Source organism: Bemisia tabaci, chromosome 2 (genome assembly GCF_918797505.1).
Source record: "Bemisia tabaci chromosome 2, PGI_BMITA_v3".
Classification (NCBI taxonomy): Eukaryota; Metazoa; Arthropoda; class Insecta; order Hemiptera; family Aleyrodidae; genus Bemisia; species Bemisia tabaci.
The window spans coordinates 56841118-56854744 of record NC_092794.1 but is presented as its reverse complement, the minus strand read 5'-3'; the positions used below and the strand labels follow the sequence as shown (position 1 = coordinate 56854744).

Here is a 13627-nt window from a genome sequence, read left to right as displayed (position 1 = left end):
CTCGTGCATATTTTGTACTCTGTGGTACCAATTCAGCGTAGATTTCAATAAATTTGTTTCTATATTATCTTTGCCGGTTTCTTGTCTTATGACATAGTGGGGTGTGCATCTTTGCCATCGAAAAACGGATTTGAAAAATCTGCTTTGAGCAGACTCAAGCATATCACAATACCTGAGAGCCCAAATTTCTGCCGCATATAGTAGAGTTGCTAGTGTGACCGAGTCCCATAATTTTAATACGGATTTGAAAGAGTTATTTTTCGCTTTTTGTAGTATTTGTATCACGGAACTTCCGGCTATAGCTGTGCGGGATATTGCGTCATCAGCTTGCATTGCAAATAGTCCGCTGCTTGTAAATTTGACACCTAAGTACACGTAGTGTTTTACAACTTCAATTTCTTCGCCTCCATATTTGAAGCGTGGGAGTTTACCTGGTTTTGCCTGAGTTGTCTTCAAAATTCCACAAAATGAATTTAAATAGACCAAACAATTTTACTAAAAAAGCAAAATTCTTCCAGTTTACAGAATACGACAGTCTTCAAAGAGCAGAAAGTACGCAAAAGATGTTGGTTTTTTTTTTTCGACGAAATAGCAGAAAGTCCACATTAGCTCGCGAGAGAGTTGTACTTACTGCTGGCTTGAGTAAACTGGTGCCTTTTTCTGCTAATGTCTAACTTCAAAAGTGGCACGTCATTCGTTGAAAACGTAATTCCAAGCAAACATGTGGTAGATTGCATTACGGCCGTTTTGGGTGTCTTGCCTAACAGAAGATAAAATCGTCGCTTCCTCCACAAAAGAACATAACCACATTTCAATGTTGCCAAATTCACCCTCTCAAATCGCGATTTTACCAAGAGAATGAAGATGTTGCATGTGTGAGGGATTTGCTATTTGACTATTGATTCTTATGTAAAAGTTCGCGAGAAACACGATGGTGCCACTGGTTCTCTCTGAAATCATCTCCCAAGCTCAAAAAAAGCTCTCAAAGTGAGGCCAAAATGGAGGGGATATCCCACCCTACCCTGAGAGTCCACCTCTACATCAAAACGAGCTCTCCATGCAAAAGATAGGGAGCAAATACATTAGCAGGGTTGGCGTGTTTTCAGTTTTGGAGTCCCCAAATAAAGTGGCAACCCTGCTAATGTATTTGCTCCCTATCTTTTGCATGGAGAGCTCGTTTTGATGTAGAGGTGGACTCTCAGGGTAGGGTGGGATATCCCCTCCATTTTGGCCTCACTGTGAGAGCTTTTTTAGAGCTTGGGAGATGATTTCAGAGAGAATCAGTGGCACCATCGTGTTTCTCGCGAACTTTTATATGAGAATCAATGGTCAAATCGCAAATCCCTCACACATGCAACATCTCCACTGTTGGCGTTTCTTTTCCCTGGTGTTTTTTTCTAAACTTATCCAAAAATCGAAAAAAATTTTGGGGAAAAATTGCAAAGGTACATTATTGTAAAAACTCGAATCGTTTGAGTCAATTTTGCAACCTTGGGATTGAGTTACGTTTTTTCGTCGGGGAATCGACGAATTACCTAATTCCTCTTTTCACAACCATAGGTGAAATTCGTAGATCCTCTAATCTCTACTACTAAAACCATTCAATGATACCGATTCTTTAAAATTTGACAGATAAAGTGAGGAATAATTTAATAAAATTCACTTCTCGAATAGTACTAGGTCAATTTTCGCAAAACCTCATTTGAACCGCGTTAAGCAGAAAGAAACCAAGCCACATCAGCTATCACCAAATTTAAATAAGCAATTTAATTTTTTACATGAAATCGGTTGTGCGGATTTTTGTGCTTTTAGTGAATTTTCTGCATAGTACGAAGCAACTTCCTTAATATTTAAAAAAAAAAAAAATCCGTTCGAACGTTCTTGCATAAAAAATTGAATTTTCCGGTTAAATTTGGCAATAGCTAATGTGGCTTGCTTCCTTTCTGCTGAACGCGGTCCATTTTTGGAGGTATTTACAGCATCTTTTGGTAACACGGCAGCTTGGAGCATTGCGGCAACGTTGCCACAACATTCCCCCGCAAAATTGGTGGTCGTTGCGTCGGTTACGAAACCGTGCCCTGGTTTTATCGTCGGAATAAGGGTGGATTGTCAGAACCGTCGAAGGCCGTTGCGGACTCACGGCTGACCACAAACGTCCGCCGTGAAATAAGCGGGGATATCGTCCATGACACCCAAGTGGCCCCCACGGAGCAACTCATGTTCCTGACAGCCGGAGTTGGCAAGTTAAGCAACGGCGTTTCTTGGATAACTTTGCTTAATTGAACGGTTTGTTTTAAGAGAGACGGGTGTGCGGACTAAATACGGCATATACGCTCTTCTTCAAAAACGGGCTGTTGGCGAGAAGTGGATAGCCATTCGAAGTTCTATGAGATTGGTTCATGGATTTGGAAAATCCTGCATTGTCAGATCAGTAGTAGTAAAAAATTGATCAACAATTCGTCACCTTTCGGTCAAAGTATAACAAGCGCCATGCGACGTTTCAAAATTTCCGCCGTCATTTTATTTTTTTACAGAGAAATTGTAGGTTAAATCTGTTTGAAAATTTTACTGAATTTTGTTGGCAGCATACAAAGGAAATTCCGTGAAATTTTCGGACAGCTTCGTTGACACATTTTTCTGTAAAAAAATAAAATGGCGGCAGGAATTTTGAAACGTCGCATATGGCGCTTGTGATACTTTGGCTGGGAGGTGACGAATTGTCGTAATAAGAGTGAAACTAATGGGAGTTAAAACAATTTCTAGAAGAGATACTACCGTATGGATGCATTTATGGTAAAAATGTGCCCTGGTAAAAATTGGCGATAAGAGCTGCGTTTCAAAATACCATAGGAATTCTTACAGCCGGCTAAAGAATGCTACAGAAAATCATATAGCTGGCTGTAGAAAGTGGAAAGTAAAAATCATACGGCCGGGCTATACGAAGCGATAAAAAATTATGCAGCCGGGCTATAGTTCCTATCGCCTGGCTGTTGCTTTTTTGCCATCGATTATAAAAGGCTATGAGAAATTGTGTAGAAATTCGTGTGCTTTGGAAATCATTAAGTTTGATACGGAACCACGTACCTTAATATTTACAAAACACACATTATATTTTCCTTAATACATATTTTTCTTCATCAATTAAAATGAGAATAATCCATACAGGATGTGCAAACATTTCAAAATCATGAGTTGAATAACGCTGACTCCGCCAGATTAAATATTAGAGCGTAACACAAAAAGGAGCGGCGACGCACTGGCGCCTACAAACCTAACAGCGATACTTCACGCATTGCGCAACGCGTGAAGTATCCCTGTTGGGTTTGTAGGCGCTAAAGCGCGTTTCGAGCTAGCTGCCCACCTGCCTGCCGCGCCGCAGCGTGCCACGGCGCTTGAAGCAACTATTTCACACCAGAGGTATTGCACAGTATCATACGAAACTGAAGGCGCTCTAATATATTAGGAATGGCAGGCATCCATCAAAAGTACGGAGCTTTCCTAGCAAAATAAATCAAGATACTACTGCCGAAAAAGAGAGCAGTAGTCCATAAATTCACTAAGTCCTAGCATCCGTAATTAGTAATGTTTAGCATACACTTTATCGCCTGGCTGTTGCTTAATCGCCATCGGCTATAAAAGGCTATAAGAAATTGTGTAGCCGGCCATAGAAGCTATTGGAAATCTTACATCCGGCTGTAGGTCTATGGTATTTTGGAACACAGATTCTACTGCCAATTTTTACCAGGGTGCTAATTTCGTACAAGGAACGTATACTTAAAGACTGCTGATAAGTCGCGAAACAGCGTACGTATCTCTCACAGGTATGTTACGGAAAAAAGATAATAACAGTAACGAAAACTACAAGTCATAAACTTTTTAAATTGCCTTGTTTATTTATAAAATTGGTTTTCGTGATGCCAAAATAGTGTCCTACACAGATAGACAGAGAAAGTAATCATTTTCTTTGACAAAGATTTGGACTGCGATAAAATGGTTTGCAAGTGTAAGGAGGACAACATATTTTACAATCGGTGCAGAATTCATATATATCGACACATTGGCCTAATTTTCCGGGTAAGATTTCATCGAGGCCGACATTATACGACACTGACGGTTTTGCTGTTGCAAAGTGAGCGAGAATGACCATGAAGGCGAGGGAAAAAATGACCTGAGCAAAAAATAAGGAACGACATTAAGATAAAAAAGAGAGAGAAAAACAAGAAGAAGGAAAAAACAGTTTTGAACTTCAGCAGGGTTGCAGATGAAATAAATCAATTTTGAAATTAATCAAATACGAGTAAAATTTCGCCAGGCTGTGTAATTAATCAAATCTGTTGGAATGTAGTCATGAATTATCTTGTGATCGCATGTTTGGGAGACTATTCGCTCGATATGAAGAGAGCTAAACAGTCAGTTTGAAATGCCCCAAAAATTTTTCAAAAGGTAAATATAAGCATGAACGAAACAATTCACCTTCAAAAAATTGGACTATATACTTGTACTGATTTCTCGTGCCTATATGTTTTTTTCAACTTTTTCGAGGAAAATTTGGATCCATCCTTTTTCTGTACAAGCATTTAAACGGGAAAGAGGACCTTAGTGATGGAAAAAAAAATGTGGTTGCACATCAGTGAAAAACGGTTTAAAATCACTTGGGAGCAAATGAAAAATAATCTTCAAAAATATATGAAACCAAACCAGAGTGATGAATATTTGAGGTTGAGAACAATAAGTTGAGAAAATGTCATTCATTGACGTTTTTACAGATCTTACTCAAAGCTCAAAATCGTTATATCATACTACACTATTACAGCCTCTTTAGGCAAGAAAGTGGAATAAACCGCTTTGAACTTATTAATTAAATGTGATATATAAAATAAAATGGAATAAAACACGAAAAGAATCATAGTAACAAAAAAGTGGCTTACGAAAACTTTTGACGGGCACATTTCGAGAGACTTAGTCGATCGGATAAGAGGCTGAAACACTGCAAAGCTCAAAGATTCTGTTAATGCAAGTGTCCAGTTGGGTTTTTGCTTCCTGCTGAGATGCGGCAAACGACAAGCAACGTACACCACGGAGTGTCACCTCTCAACTATCGTAACGTAAACACCGCGCTTTTGAAATTGATTTCCTCTTATCACTACTATTGTATTTTTGTAATGTAAATCATTGTACATTCTACATATTGTTTCTTTATCTACATGAGCTACGTCATTTGAATTTTTGTGAAGCTTCTGTTTGTGTCAAAACAGAATGCTTCCAAGGATGCAAGAAGTATCAGTGTATGAATGTGAATCTTAGCCAGCAAGATCATAGTACATACCCTTCCTTGCCATGTAATGAACGCTGATAGATCTCACTCACTCACTGTCATTGACATCTCCTTCCTTTCTCTTCTGTTACACTACTATTACATACTTTACATTTTGCAATGTTATCCAAATATCATGATTTGGCCCTGGTTATGATGGCCAGATTAGTTCCACTTTTCTTACCATTTCATACATGTTGCTGAATACCTGATAAAGTTTGAATTGAGAGCAGCAAATACCGATGCTTTCCTAATAAGCAAACTGGATTTGCAACCAGCAAATACATAATTGATCAAGCAATATTGATGCTGAACTGCTGACAGGATCTCGATATCATTAGACTTGATATTGTGATTCAATTTTGACTCATGTGCCTTAAATTCCTAGAAATTTGTGAGCAATATCGCATTATCATCATTTGAACGAATACTTTGACAAAAATGCAACAAAGTGCGTTACTAATAGTAGGAACATGTGAATACAAAACGCCAAGGTGTTAAGAGAGATACATTTATTAGATTATAGCTGAAGCTTTTCGATCCTTGCGATCTTTATCAAGGCTAAAGGTGCATTAAGGAAAATATGACTTTGGAGTAGTTTGGCATTAAACAAGAGCCTTAAATTTTTCTCTGTCAAAATATTTTGAACGTTGCAAAAAATCCTCAAACTTGGTCCTCATTATTATGGAGGAATAAGACTTTGAATCTCTTTCCTATGGTTCAAGTTTGGTGCATCTACGTTACCTAAATACTTCGTCCATGTGCACTTGTGTCCGGCAGAAAAGGACCTAAACTTTTAATTGTACCTATATTCATGGTCATTCCATCAAATACCTGTGGGTCATTTTTATTTGAAGAAAAAGCTTCTGGCCTTGGCCATTTGATGACTTGATTTGGTCAAGAATGCCTAGACGTCTTTCAAAGGGAGACTGTCGATCATATTCAAAAAAAGCAGAGATGCCCTGCTTTTATTTTTTTCTGAGAGTAAGTCAAATCTCATTTGATTTGTAATTTTTCCCCAATTGCAGAAACAGTAGGAAACTGATCAGCAGCATCATAAAAAAATTTAAAGCCTTATGTGTCACTTTTCTTACGGGAGGTCAAAGAAATAAAATGATATATTACGTCAGCTTTTTTCAATGATGCCCATACATAGAGGGAAAATGTGTCATTGGTGTTATTCACGAGATTATCCGTTTAGTTCCCAAATTTTTACAATCACTGGGGACGAGTCAGAGTTTACTAATTGGATGAAACTCATTTTCCTCCCGAAGAGAAAATTGTGGATAGTAAAACAATTTTTGGCTGTAAAGAAATTTCTGGGCGAGATAAAGTTTGGCTTACAGTATCCAAGATTATTTGCTTTAACGCAGGGAAAAAATTCAACATTTTTGTATACAATTATGATGTATTAAAGTCAAAAACTTGTGGACACACTTGCAGCATAGAATAATAAATGCTAGTTATTATTCTATGCTTGCAGCATCAATATGACCTCTCATATTTAATTGAGGGTGGCTGAATCCTGTACTGATGATTACTGAGTGAGTTGTAGGTGAATCAATATCAAGAATTGCTGGTTGAATCTTTGGCTCATAAAAAATGTCTCTCATCAAAACATATAGATCGTGAATATTACTTAGGGCCCAAGAAGGCGAACCTCCAGTGACAAACTCCTACCGAGAAACAAGAATGAGCAAAAATTTATTCATTGAGGATTGTTGAGTTGAAGTGACAGGTATTTTGTAAATGCAATTAAAAGATTTAAGTTTCTATCTGAAGAATCCGATGATTCAACTCCTCAATTTTTAACCACTCATCAAACAGCATGATATAAATTCAAGTACTATGCAGTTTGAGAGTAAAGAACAAAAAATTGATTGATACCGTTCGGCTGTAAAAGAAACACGATGTGATAAATAGGGATACAACTTTTACATAGACTTTCCTCGTTTTAAATTTTAAACGATGAAACTATGAAAGTGACACGAAAATTAGAGAACCTGGATCGACTGAATAGCTTTGGATATGAATTTCTAGTACCGAACTGAGCTTGCTTCGAAAAATTAAATTATTTCATGAAATTTTAGGATTCTTACGTCGTCCTAGCAGTTCACTAGTGTTATCAGCATATCAGCCCTTATCTCTGTTATCAAAACTGTGTTTATAACCTCAAAAGCAGCTTTGCAACGGTTTGTGGTTAGTGCAGAAATTTGAAGGTTTTTCGGTGAAACTCGTTTGCCGCATCTCGGCAGGGAGGGTCGTCTGTCCAGTTGTTTATATATTTACGGTTGAGTAGTTCAGATAGAGAATAGGATTGCAAATTCACTCGAATCTAAATTGTTTTGCTATGACTGTATAAATTTTATTTAGAATATGACAACTTACCTGTCTTGAAGTACCTTTCATTTCTTGGTATTCAATCGAACATTCGATACTCCATGGGGTCTTTTTCTGAGGTTACATCTTGACATGAATTTTTTGAGTTGCTGGTAACTTTATTTAATTATCTGAGTCCAATTGGATCGTGACACCTAGGGCAAGTTGCTCACTGCTTGTGCTTCATGCAGCAGTGCTTCATGCAGCAGCAGAAAGTGTCGTGGGTTATTCGGTGAAAATATCGTGAGGAACCAGTGAAATGGAACTGATGAGACCTATAAACAATGAGGGCCAAAGCCCTGTCAAGTGGGAATCGAAGAAAAGGTTTGAAGTTTTCCTCTATCATGAGATTTACTATAATCAAAACGCGTGACCCCTTTTTTACGTCGATGACAGCAATAGTTTAAAAAATATATTTTAAAATACTATCAACCTGCTTGTAAAATTATTCTTTGAAAAATAATGAAACAAATATTGTTTAAAATTATTCGTAAGACATTTTTAAAGATAGATTTATAAATTTTTAAACATTCCCAAGCACATTACTTACACTCAATTAAAACACATTAAACACATTAAACACGTTAAACATAATTCTTACGCCATTTGAGACTACTTTGAAAATAGTTTAATTTCCGATCAATTAGGTGCAGAATTTAGATTTGTAGAATACTTTTGAAATATCATTTTAATTTACTTATAAAATGCTATAGAGTAATATGTGTGTGTTTTACCAAGAACTCTTCTTATTTTCATTTTGTATCGCCCGAAATTCGGATCTTGAAATTAGTTGTGGTTTAGAAACCCTTACGCAACGACTTATTCATTTGGAGGCTAACGCAAACTGGAACTTCTGTAAGGGGAGGGATAATGTTTCAAAATGAATGCCTCACAGGAGCATTATTCTTCTTGACAAAGAATTTAATTGCGTTGTGTGCACTGTTTTAAGAGGAACGAAGTTGAAGCGCCTTCAATTGTTCGCACATGCAACACGCGCATCCCTCGAGCACGAATAGTTGTATTCAAACATTTTAATCCACCCGTCCGATAATGAGAACGCCTTGTTCTCGTTATTGCATTCTAATTTGCAAGGTACGCAATTATGCATCTTTTTTTAATATAAAAAGATAAGAGCACACGCTTGAACCTGGTGTTTATAGAAACAAATAAAATTCACAAAAAAAAAAAATAAAAAAATAAAAAATAAAAAATAAAAAATAAAAATAAACATAAAATTCTAAGATAGTATTCTGGTTGTCATAGCTAAGTATCTGATGATCTCTAGATGCTAACTTAATTGTCCTGTCAACTATGCAGTATGCATTCGCTAGGAATGCAAACTCGAATGTGGTGGGAGCTAAAAGCCAGCATCTAAAGATCATCAAATCATAGTTTTAGACATTTTTTACAGCAAATTATTTTTTCGATGCGGTCCTCAATATTGTTGGCTAATAATCCATCTATGCACCCCTTATTGATACAGAAATCATCTGAGCCGCTTAAAGTATATAATCTCTAGATTTTTAAGGTGTTTTCGGTTGGAAAATCATATTTTAAGTTATTAAATCACTTTTTTGAAGTATGAGCGTCCAAGTAAAAAGGAGCCCCTGCCACGGAATAACTATTTTCAGTAATGCGAGTTTTTTTAGTTGAATCGGAGAATCGTACTTAATGATTTCGACATAATACTTTATCTGGTAACCTTTACAATAAATTTCGATCGGGTGAATTCATTTTCATGCCGAAAAAAACGAACGTTTCAACATAATTTGAAAATTTTGCACCATATTAACATGACACTCGCAAGGTACATGAAAAGATAAATCCCTGTATACTGATGAGAAATGCTTTATTGAAATAATCAAGCATTTTTATGTCTTTAGATCTCGTCATCAAAGTTATACAAATATAAAATGAACAGTATTAACAATTAAACATCAATTAAGTGTCAAAATAAAACAATTAAAATTACAATGGTTGTTTTTATGACATTTTGTAGTTTTATCAATAAAGTAGTAAAGGCATATGCATCTATGCACTCGTCTCCTCATGCACCTACTTAAATCAATCCAAATTAAAGCGATTCAAAACGTAATAGACTAATACACTAAGTGTAACTAATAGTAATAGTGCAGGTGGGCCAACGTGGTGATGAACTTATTCTTAATGGTACCAATGCCACGATCATTGGTTAAGGTAACTATTAATGAGAGTTCGTAGGGATTACCACTAACTTCGTGATTTTAATCATACAGTTTTTCTCCCCAGCGCATAATAAGAAGAAGAAAATAAGAGTTTAGGCGCTTGTTGATGCAACTAAGGAGAATTTATCAAGAAAAGAAAAAAACAATTGACGTAATATTCTTAGTTAAAGTTTGTAAGTTTGGGGCTCCTTGCGCGTTGGCCATATGCGAGTTAATCACAACAAATAAGATTGTGAGGAACAAAAAAAAAAAAAAAAAAAAAAAAAAAAAAAAAAAAAAAAAAATTATACCAACAACTTCTGACAATCATTTTTTTCTTAATGATATGAAACGTTACGTATCCAAAATTTTGTACTTAATAGCATAGAAATAGAAAATACTAGGGGGCCACGCCCCCTGGCCGCTACGCGGCCCAACCCCCTGGAGACGCTTCGCGGCCCTATTTTTACCCTCCTGTCAGTTTTAGTTTTATTTTTCCCCTAAAAAATTACGATATGAGGTATACTTTAATTTTAAACTTTACTTAAAATTACTTTAAAATTAAAAGGACGCGTTTTGGAATGACTGCTTGTTGAAATATTGCAGTAAAACAATGAACAATGATAGTCAGGTAATAAATAAGATTTCATGAAGCGGGGATCGAACCCACACCGAATTAAAAGTGGACGTCTTCGACGTCTGAGACGACTTGGCCACCTCTCGACCTGAAGTCGCCGGTGCGAATCTTGTGTAGATAAGTGTAGAGCTGATGCGCAGGCTACACAGCTACTGCGCAACCTCCTCGACCACTGCGCATCCTCCCGCGCATAGCGGTAGCAGTCCCGGAGCATTCTGTAAACTCACTCACTTTTATAACGTGATTTTAAAGTAACCTGGGCCCTTTTTCCAAAATCTGATTACAGCGGGCTCATCTAGGGCCTATTACCTGTCGATTTACGCAAAAATCATGAAAATCGGCCCGGTAGAACGCTCAAACGAACTACGACAAAAAGTATAAATGTACATTGTTTAAATGGGAGAATTCGCAACTTTACCACGTAATATAAAAAAACCTGGGCCACATTTTGAAAATCTGAAAAGAGTTGGCTTATTTAGAGACAATTGTTCGTCGATAGCCGCAAAAATCATGAAAATCGGCCCGGTAGAACGCTGGAACTAAGCGTCACCAGTTTCGCAAAATTAGGAGGTCTCGGAGCTTATAGTATAGATAAAAGATAATCTATACTATAAGCTCCAAGACCTCCTAATTTTGCGAAACTGGTGACGCTTAGTTCCAGCGTTCTACCGGGCCGATTTTCATGATTTTTGCGGCTATCGACGGGCAATTGTGTCTAGATAAGCCAACTCTTTTCAGATTTTCAAAATATGGCCCAGGTTTTTTTATATTACGTGGTAAAGTTGCAAATTCTCCCATTTAAACAATGTAAATTTATACTTTTTGTCATAGTTCGTTTGAGCGTTCTACCGGGCCGATTTCCATGATTTTTGCGTAAATCGACAGGTAATAGGCCCTAGATGAGCCCGCTCTAATCAGATTTTGGAAAAAGGACCCAGGTTACTTTAAAATCGCGTTATAAAAGTGAGTGAGTTTACAGAATGCTCCGGTGCTGCTACCGCTATGCGCGGGAGGATGCGCAGTGGTCAAGGAGGTTGCGCAGTAGCTGTGTAGCCTGCGCATCAGCTCTACACTTATCTTCACAAGATTCTGGACTTCGTGTAGGGCGGTGGCCGAGTCGTCTAAGACGTCGGATGCGTCCACCGAAATCACGGTGTAGGTTCGATTCCCGACTTCTGACTATTTTAATTATTACCTGATTATCATTGTTCGTTGTTTTACTGTAATATTTCATCAAGCAGTCATTCCAAAACGCGTCCTTTTGACTTCAAAAAAAAAAAAAAAAAAAAAAAAAAAAATGTCTTCATTCATCAAAACCAAAAATTATTTCATTCTGAAAGTAAAGTATACCTCATATCGTAATTTTTTAGGGGAAAAATAAAATCAACATCGATAAGGGGTAAGAGGGTAAAAATAGGGTCGCGAAGCGGCCCATTGATGGCGCGGAGCGCCTTCAGGGGGTTGGGCCGCGTAGCGGCCAGGGGGCGTAGCCCCCTAGTAGAAAATAATGTTCCGTTAGTTTCGCGCGCGGTAACACTTTGGACGAGTGCGATAATATGCCCAGCAACGGAGATGGCGGCAGCATTTTTGACCATTTTCGCAATATTCATTCAACTTGGCACATTTTCCTAACTCTTCTGTTACGAACGGATTTGCTTTGCTCAATTCTACTGGCTTCATCGAGACTGTCTGCAAGTGACTCTGGCGGTCTCTCATCATCAACTATCTCTTCTGGTGTTTCATCAAGATCAACCTCGGATGGTAGGGATGGTATTGCAGTTGCAAAATGTGAGAGGATTAGCATGGAGGCAAGGGCAAAGAAGACCTGAACACGAGAAAGTTATGAAATGAAATTTTAGTATCTCTTATTATACATATAAACGGAAAAAAGGGTAAAGTTATCACTGAAAAAAAAAATTTCGGTTCCAGGAGCCGTAATCACGGGCTGTATAGCACTACCGTGCGATGCGGGTGAGGAGACCGTAAGTCCCGCATTCAGGAGCCGGAGCAACGGCCTCAAAAACCGTAGCAAAAAAGCTCCGGGCTCTGAGGCCGATGCTCCGGCTCCTAAATGGGGGACTTACGGTATCCGTAATTACGGCTCCTGGAGCCGGAGTTTTTTTTCTGAGTGTAGGGAATTTTCATATGTGTCCTCTACTTTCTTGTATTTTCTCATTTGAAGTACATTTCCCGATTTCTTGGCCAAGGTTGTGTTCAGCTGAGCTCCAGCCTTGCCCCTCTTTCATTGAGATTCATTTAGTACGGAAAAGCCCGGAATAAGATACGATGTGACTTAAGAATTAAGTTAAGTACATACTGCAAATGATTATAATGTATGTTCACTGCTAAAACACCAGCGGAACCTCGTCGGAAAAGCTCTGGAGTGAATGCGCTCCCGGATGTCCATGCTTGAGCATGCTTGTGGGGAGGTCGAGGCAATCTTGCTACAAGCTGTAACCAAGCTTTAGACAAGCTTTGAAGGATGACCTAAGGAGGAAGTTTTAAAAAGCTAGCTCCAAACAAGCTTGCTTCCTCAAGGTCATGGCAGTGCTTCACCGTGGAAAGGTCATGGCAACCTTGCCACAAGCTTTCAGCAAGCTTTAGACAAGCATTAAAGGACCCAGGCAGGGAGATTGAAAAAGCTTGGATCGAGCTTGCTTCTCCAAGGTCCGCCCGCCATTCAGGCAAGCTTGTGCCATGGATGATAGAAGCTTAGCAGTTGTTGCTTAAAAATGGTCTGACCTTAATAAAACATACATGCCATAATGTTGGCCCTCCAAGCTTTGGATAATCTTGGCTGTTCAATCCCCCAGCCTAGGTCATTTTGTACTTGTCTAAAGCTTGCCTCAAGCATGTGACAAGCTTAGTGACAAGGTTGTCCCGAAGCGCTACCAACATTGTACCAGGGTCATTTTGCCGATAGGGGAGTCCTCACTGTAATGTGAAGAAATCAAGGCCAGAAAAAACAAAACAATTAGAGTTACACAAAGTATTCAGGCAACCCTTCTAGTGTTTTTCCTTCGTTTTTTAAGATACTACAGATCATTTTCTGTTTAAAACTCTCACAAACACAATTTTTCTAACCCGACTCGACAAAAATCGTATTTTTGAAAA

At 38.1% G+C, this 13627-nt stretch overlaps 1 long non-coding RNA gene across 1 annotated transcript; it reads right to left on the bottom strand.

The window, feature by feature from the left end:
* Nucleotides 1–3870: 3870 nt before the first annotated feature.
* LOC109030186 (uncharacterized) lies at nt 3871–5170 on the bottom strand. The gene is made up of 2 exons (XR_011899116.1): nt 4929–5170; nt 3871–4168 (listed from the first exon to the last, which is right to left on the bottom strand). It is a non-coding gene; the product is annotated as an uncharacterized lncRNA (long non-coding RNA).
* Between the last annotated feature and the right edge of the window lie 8457 nt (nt 5171–13627).